Source organism: Apteryx mantelli, chromosome 3 (assembly GCF_036417845.1).
Source record: "Apteryx mantelli isolate bAptMan1 chromosome 3, bAptMan1.hap1, whole genome shotgun sequence".
NCBI classification, from domain to species: Eukaryota; Metazoa; Chordata; class Aves; order Apterygiformes; family Apterygidae; genus Apteryx; species Apteryx mantelli.
In genome coordinates, this window is record NC_089980.1 from 77,411,075 (window position 1) to 77,418,887 (window position 7,813).

At 37.1% G+C, this 7,813-nt stretch overlaps 1 long non-coding RNA gene across 2 annotated transcripts in view; it reads left to right on the top strand.

Moving 5' to 3' along the window:
• LOC106497945 (uncharacterized) overlaps positions 1–7,003 on the top strand; it is a 42,948-nt gene extending 35,945 nt beyond the window's left edge. For both annotated transcript variants that reach the window (XR_001294867.2, XR_001294868.2), the window contains exons 3-5: positions 6,121–6,280; positions 6,373–6,470; positions 6,842–7,003. This is a non-coding gene — a long non-coding RNA (uncharacterized lncRNA). The remainder of the gene's footprint in view (positions 1–6,120; positions 6,281–6,372; positions 6,471–6,841) is intronic.
• The last annotated feature ends 810 nt before the right edge of the window (positions 7,004–7,813 follow it).

The window sequence follows — 7,813 nt, forward strand, 5'->3', positions numbered from 1 at the left end:
GATCACTTTGCCACTGTGGTGGGATGTATCCGACTCCTGATCTAGATACAACTTCTGTGGTCAGAATGATAAATAAGGCAACAAGATTTGCAGAGAAACTGTTTTAAAATGTTTTATGGACTCATAGGGGAGATATATTCACATCCTGGAATCATCAAAGGAAGAATGAAATGCGGGGTGTGATTTTTAGGCAGACAGTTTGCAGTTAGTTAGATATGCTTGTGCAGTAAATTAGCAATTAATGAGGAACATAAGAATGCACTAATAGGTAGAACAAATAAATATGTAAAATGCAAGCAGCATTAGTGCTTCAGGAAAGTAGGAATTTTTTCAGGTCTTGGTCCTGTTAAGACTCATACCTGGAATTAATGTTAGGAACTATTTATACTGCATAAACTTGAGCCTACACTGAAGGTTTTCTTCAGATTGTTAGCTTTGTTACTTATAGGTTGGTCATTTATGTTGAAATTTTGTCTACATTTTCCTTTATAACTATAAATTCTACTCTAATCTTCTGTTCAGTTTTTATATTGTCATGTATTCTATGAATGGTGCATTTGACCAGCATCCTTTGCTTGCGGGGATTATGGATCAAAGAACAGTCATTTGTAAGTTCCTTACCATTCTTGCCAGAGGCAGAATTTCCTCTAATAGAATTGAACTGTTATGAAAAATCCCAGATAGACACGACAGACCAAAATAAATAACTGTCGCCATCTTGTAAGAGGGAAATAATTGCAAACAAAGTTCTCTATCGCCTGGAAAAAATGAGAAAAATCTTATTTCAGGATTAAATCACCAACAAATCAAACAATGTTTGAAAACTGGAATGAGTTCCTTAATTGTATATGGGCACTAGACAATGTGAGTGGGTGTTGCTTTTGCCCACAGTAGGTTGCTTACGATAGTATGAGTGACATGGCTTGGTTTTTATTTAGTCCATCACATAGGCTGTAATTTTTGTTGTTGCAAACTTACTAAATATGTCATCCTGGTATTTTTATATATTCATTTAATGTCCCATTCCAAAGCAATTTGGGATGAATAAATATTACTGCATTCTAAGAATATGAGAATGAGAAAAAACCCACTCTGTGGTTTGAAATTTCAGGTGGAAATTTTTGTAGCCTCATCTGGGGATTTTTGCTGCTGTCCTGAGATTTCTTCTTGCCTGGCATTTCCCTCTTTTAGGTTGTTCCATTTTTTAATGTCAATATTAATTCCAGTTAATCCTGCTGGGATTTTTCCAGGCTGCTTTCAGTTATCCAGCACTTTTAAGGCACTAATCCTGCCAAAGAATTGTGTAGTCACACCCTTAGGCATTTCAAGTAAACTCAGTGCATTTTCTTGTTGGAACAGGGGACGGTCTACCTCCAAGGAATAAGTTCCAGAATCAAAATGTACTTTAAATGAATCTTAAGTGTGCCTTAATTTTATAAAAACAGAAAAAATCTTTTTGCTGCATTACTTAAAACTACATAAGGTACTGGAAAGCTTAGTGAACTTCTATACACTTTTGATGACCAGTCTTATTTTCAAGACTTTCTATAGCCTTAATAAAGCAAGCAGGTTAAAGATGTGGTGTAGTTGGAAACTTGAATCATAGCACATGAAATGAAATTAAAAACAAAAAAGAATTAGCTCATTCCCAGAACACAGAGAGAATAACATTCTGTATAGCGTGAAAGGTTCATATATTCATTTTTAGACTAAAGATCATGTTCAGAACTAGTATAGAAATCTTTCTTTTCTTATTTTTTAAGATTTCAGAGCAGGTGGAACAAGAAAGATAATAATGAATGAGTATGCATGCATTTAAAATAATGTGAAAACATTTCAATTCAGTTAAAGCAAAGAATTGTAAATAAAATGGTCTGATTTCTGGTTTTGTGGATTTTTTTTCTTTTTTATGGAGGTTAGATCCTGAAAGCCCCTTTTTGCATCTACTCCCTATGACAAGTGTAATATTGAGCTTAAAATGTGAGAATGATATCTTTCAGTGGAGGGGTTATTGAAATGCAAGATATTTGTATTAATAAATAATTATCATTCATTACTAGCATTACCTTGACAGTCTAAGCAAAAAGAAATTAAGGTTTAAGTCCTATAATTAAGATTTATACAGTATTAAGAAGGAAAGGAAATGGACTCTTAGGAATGTTAAACTTTTTATGAAATATTTGATAAAGTTCTCTAGCTGATGAGTAGATAGAAATAATGGATTCCAAAGCAGTTTTCAAATCGATTTCACATGGATTGAAACAACGTTAAAAAAGAAAAAAAGTCTATATTATCCAAGAATACGGGTAATCTGTAATTTAATGCATAATAGCTGCTCTAACCCAGACATTACTCTGCCACAATCTGATTCATTATTGTATAAAAATGAATACCTTCAAAATGCTAAGTATTAAGTAGTCTTTACTGGCAAAATCTTCAGGAAGAAAAAAGCTTTCCCCTAGATCTTTATCAAATCACACACCTGACAATGTTAAGAAAGGAAAGGATGCCTGCATAATGCTAGTAAAAACTCTGAACTTCTTTATTTCAGATTTCATTTTCAGAAATTAAAAGCCCACTTCTCAAGCTGCAGGTAAAATCCCCTGTCCTGCTAGTCTGTAACTCACTTGAGAAAGCAGATGGAATTGCTAAAATGAGTCAGCAGTTGCATCATCAGGCCCGGAATTCTTTGACAGATTATACCATTCAAAACAGTTTGAATGCCCTTTCACTGTAACACATAGTTCTGGAAAGTGAAGTGCATTTTTTATCGATTGCTTATTTCTTGTGGTATAATTGTTCTGTCTGAAGAGCAATTTTTTTCCTACTCAAATAGAAAAAAAGAGATCAGATAAAAACTAGCAGTTTAGTTCTTTGTTTGAAAAATCCCAATTGTCACATTCTGTTATTAGTTTTAGGAAGACAGATCAACTTTAATTGTAATTCTAGAGGTGTAAAGGTATATTTTTATTTTTTGTAGAAGTCTGCTGCTCAGTCATAATAATGGAAAAGTTTAATTTGTTTTCTTACAGAGACTAGAACCTATTTATAAAAATCTATTCCTGAAGGTCATATCTTGCCCTCAGTCTGATTCAGCGAGTTGAAATGTTTTATCCCTTCCAAACTCATTCTTCCCCCACCTTTAGGAAGTGCCTCTGTTTGCACTTCTATTGACTGACACAGTCGTTTATCTGCCTGAAAAGTGTGGTGAGTTTGACAATGGAAGACTGTATTTCTTGTTCTTTGTTCCGTTGAGTGATATTGATCATGGCATTTGGAAGCAAAGTGCTCCTTCATCCCTCATAATTCTTTTTTTCCCATTTATTTTCTCTTTTCTTCTTCATGGGGTATGTCTGCACAACATAATTCAGTGCCTTGGAAGCACATCTAAGCTGCCTTGGGTACCAAAATTAGTATAGCAACATTAACGCAGCAATCTGCCTAGGTTAATTAGCCTCGCTGAGATGATATCTAGGTGGAGCATCACATCAATGCTGTAGCTTTTACTGCACCAGAGCTACCTTGCAGGATATTCCTGAGCAATAGTGCAGTCCTCCCATGATCATTTCAGGCCTTGTCCTTTAACAACAGCAGTGTCAGGGACTGCAAAGAGATTAAAAACTACAGCACCTCAGGTAGGAAGCTGAGGATGGAGCTCTGAGAGGCAGAAGAACTGCAACAGTGAGCCTCTTGGGCAGCTTTGGCCATCGAGTCCACGGCCACAGCACTGGCACAATTAATTTCTGACAAGGGCTGACAAAGACTGAAAATAGCTGCCTGTGAGGGACAATAGAAGACAACGAGTGTGTTCCTGCCGCTTGCTCAGAATTACGAAAATTAAATTTTATAATCCATGAAGAATATCAGAGTGTCAGAAATCATTCGCATTTTCCAGAGATCTTCTCTGAAGAATGTAAGGAGCTGTTCAGCATATCAAGTTCAAGCCTTTTGTTGCTCATGGTGGTCACAGTGGTTGCGTTGGTCTTGAAGTCAGATGCTCCCAGGATGACACTTCTGTTGTGGGGCAATTTTTTTGGCTAATCTATCTATCTTGTACAAGTCCAAGGCAACTGCTGGGGAAATGAAACGGACAAGACATGGGGGTCTCTTCTAGTTCACTGGTCACCACCAGCTTATTCTAGTTTGTCTATCTGCAACACTGTACAGTACAGGAAGTGCCTCCTCCCTTGTTTCCCTGAACAAGGTTGTTGTCCACTGTTAGTAATGACTATTATACTTAAGCCACCAGTTATTTTGCGACATTAGACATCTTTGTTAAAACCACCTCTATGACCTGGAGTTATGCAGCCCCCAGATGAAGGCAGGGTTCATGAAAAGCCCTTTTCTAGAAATTATCTTGCTAAGACACACAGTAGAACCCAAGTGTGCAAAATTAAAAAAAAAAAGTGAAAGTAAACAATTACAATAAGTAATGGAAACAAAAAGATAAGAACTTCTGTGCTTGCTGGACCTTGTGCTGAAGTTTCACTTCCTGATATTTATAGAAGTGCATTATTATGTTGCTATGAGTGATAGGAAGCTTGACTCAAGTACTTCAAGGCAAATATTCTCTTTGACCTATCTACAATTTATTTAGGTGGAAATATAGTTTCTTAAGCCTGATTTCACTTGAATGTGCCCTCTGTGGTATGCAGAAAGTTTGCAAACAGCCTGGCTGCAATTTGGAAGAAATTCAAAGCCAAAAATTCTCCCCAAACAACAACTTTGTTTAGTCTTTTTGAAATTATTTTAGTCTCTGGAATAGCTGATAGGCTACACACATGTAAGGAAGAATAACCTGTAAACCCACAAAGATTTCATATTATGCTCACACTTTTATGAGCAGCTATAATGAATGAAGCCAATTCAGTGGCCTTGATTCATTCTGTGGAACCAGAAGTGGAATCCTGAAGAAGAAAATATTCAGGATATTTTACACTTGTACACAAGATCAATTCATGTAACATAATTAGGCTAATGGATAAAGTTATGGAAATGTATATTTGCTGATAATCAGATGGAACCAAGTCTTTCTCCACATAAATTGTTGCAGGATTCGAATTTCAGTCTGTATGGATTACTCTTACTAAGACTTCACATGACTGCAAAAGAAATGGCTTTGTATTAGAAAAGCTGCTGTTCAATAGGCTGTTGGAATACTCATGAGTTACACAGGTGCTTTTACAATAAAGACAACTGACACTTTAATTCAGTGTTTACTATAGTATTGTTTGCTGCAGATCTGGCTGTGAAACAAAATTCTGTTTGCAGGAGGGACACAATGAGTTACAGCCAAAACAGAATTTAATTAATAGAAGTCTTGTTAATTACTACTAGTGCTTCATTTGTATTTCCTTTGGAGAGAAACAGAGTTCAGAAAATACAGCAATTGCTCTTAACTGTTTAAAATAGCTGTGCATTGTAATAGCACTGGCTGGAGTTTCAATTATTATGCTGTGGGCATATGTTAACTACAGTTTTACATAGCTTGCTCATACCAAAATTATTCTTACAAGAACTTGGTTAGGGACTGGCCAGAGCCAAGCAGTCCAGGAATCTCTGCATGGGTGAGTTGATCAGGCAGGTATCTAGATTAGACAGGTGACCCTATACAAGAAGAGCTCAGGTATTTATTTTGCTTTATTATAGGCAGCAGCAATGTCCTGGTTGGTTTATCTACCTGAGGTCAGAGTCAGTGTGCCTTGGGGATCTCTCAAAGCATCAACACTGGGCTTTGTAACTGCATCATAGATATTGTATAGTGAGATTTACATGTTAAACATTTCCTATGGTTCCCAGAAGTGTTATTAAAATTGTCTTGCAGGTATAGTGTAGCTATGAAATACTGCCCAGAAAGTGAGTCAGCAGCATATGCCTTTACAGATTGTTTTTTTGAATGAACACAGCTATACTGCTTAGTGATTCATAGCTGCAGTAGTTCAAACATTCATATTACCTGATCAGGTGAAGTTCATCTTACTGCAAATGCCTCACTTTCTAAATTGGTTTGTTATCAGAACTATTTAACAGGATCACGAAAGAGGCTTTAGAAAGTTTTTTTTTCCAAATATTTAAATATTTTATTTAGCCTTTCTTTTTAACTCTACCAATCTTTTGTAGACTTGACACAGAATGAAATGTCACATATAAATAAAGAATAAGAGCAAGCAAGATACCTGAAATTTCTGATGGGTCATTAGCTCCACTAGCCACTGCTGATTTGAGCATCATGAGATTCTTGTAAACTAAACAAGATACCAATTCTGGCTGTATGAATGAAGTAAGTACCAGAAACTCTGAAAGCAAATACATAAACTAAATCCCTTTAAACCAGTAGTCATCTATCTTTTTGTCTGTCTTGCTTTATCAAAGGAAGAAGGGATGGCGGATCCCAGAAACTTGGCAAGGTGAAGACAGGGCCAGCAATGCCTCCATGGAGCCTTCGACAGAGCCAGACTTTGTCAGTGCAGGTGAAGCTTTGTGTTTAGTTGTGGTGTGACCGCGGGATGGCAAGGGTTCATGAGAGGGGACTAGGCACTACATTTAAAGTGTAAGTCTGTTACAGAAGAAAGGGAAGGGTAGGTAGAAGGACTACATTTTGAGGAATTAGGGGAAAGGAAGATGAAGAGGACTTATGAGAGGTTATAGTGAAAAGCAGGGGTGGGGAATGAAAAAGAAGAGAAGAAAGGAGTGGAATGATGAGAAAGAGGGAGACCCCAAAATTAGGAAAGCAGGCATTTTCAATTCAATGTGATATATAATAAGACCAGTCCTGTTAATTTACCAAGGTGCTATCTCTATGACCTGAATTGATACCACTTATAGCTCAAATTTTCAACAGCGTCTCTGACCTGCTATTGGAATTACTGTGGATCTGACAAATCGAGGAGAAAGGTGTACAGGCTTTTGTGAGCCATTGGGAACAACTTCCATAGACCATGTGTTGGCTAGGTGGTGTACCCAAGGGAAGGACCTGAAAAAGGCATCAAATGACTACAGAAAAGCAGGTGAGCATGCTGAACGTGCAAAAGCAGATGGTATGCTTTTTCCTAATCCAGGATGATTCCTGCGCTGTGTCAGGATACAGAAGATTAACAAAGCTACTAGCCAGCCTGCTGGTATAGCTCCTGCTCAGGAGTGGAATCCGTCCTCAAATCACAACATTTAGAAAAGCTCCTAGAATTTATCCTGTGTCTGTTACATTTGGACACTGATTAAACAGGATCATCAAACAGGATCATGAGTATCCAGTTACACAGAGCAGTATTTTCAAAAACTAAATCACTCTGATTCACAGCAGATGAACTTGCCATGTGAGCTACAGAAATGAGCATTAGTGAAAAGCCTAAAACAGACACATGGGCTCCAGCAGCTACATCTGAAATACTATATCATCAACCAGTGCTCAAATAATTTTTTAATTTACTCTAGTAAGTGTCAAAAAGATGAAATGCATCTAAAATATATTTATTTTCTTTTACTATTCTTACATAAGAGGCTACAGTCACTGCATTGGTGTGTCAGAAACATCTGTTAGGAAACAAGTTGTTTAATAAACATGCATGTCAAGGATATTTGAGGACATGCAGTTACTCCTGTGTATTTTTCAGACTGGAAACTACAACGCAGAGCCAACTTTGGTAGAATGAATTATCTTCATCCCTGCCACCTGTACAATGTTTAAGAAATGATCACCCTGTGTGAGTGTGCGTGTGCATGTCTGTGTGTGTGTGTGCAGGCATGTGCAAAGGCACACTGATCACACCCTTATGGTTTCTGAGACTTTCTCTACATATCTCTCAGAGGAAGCTGA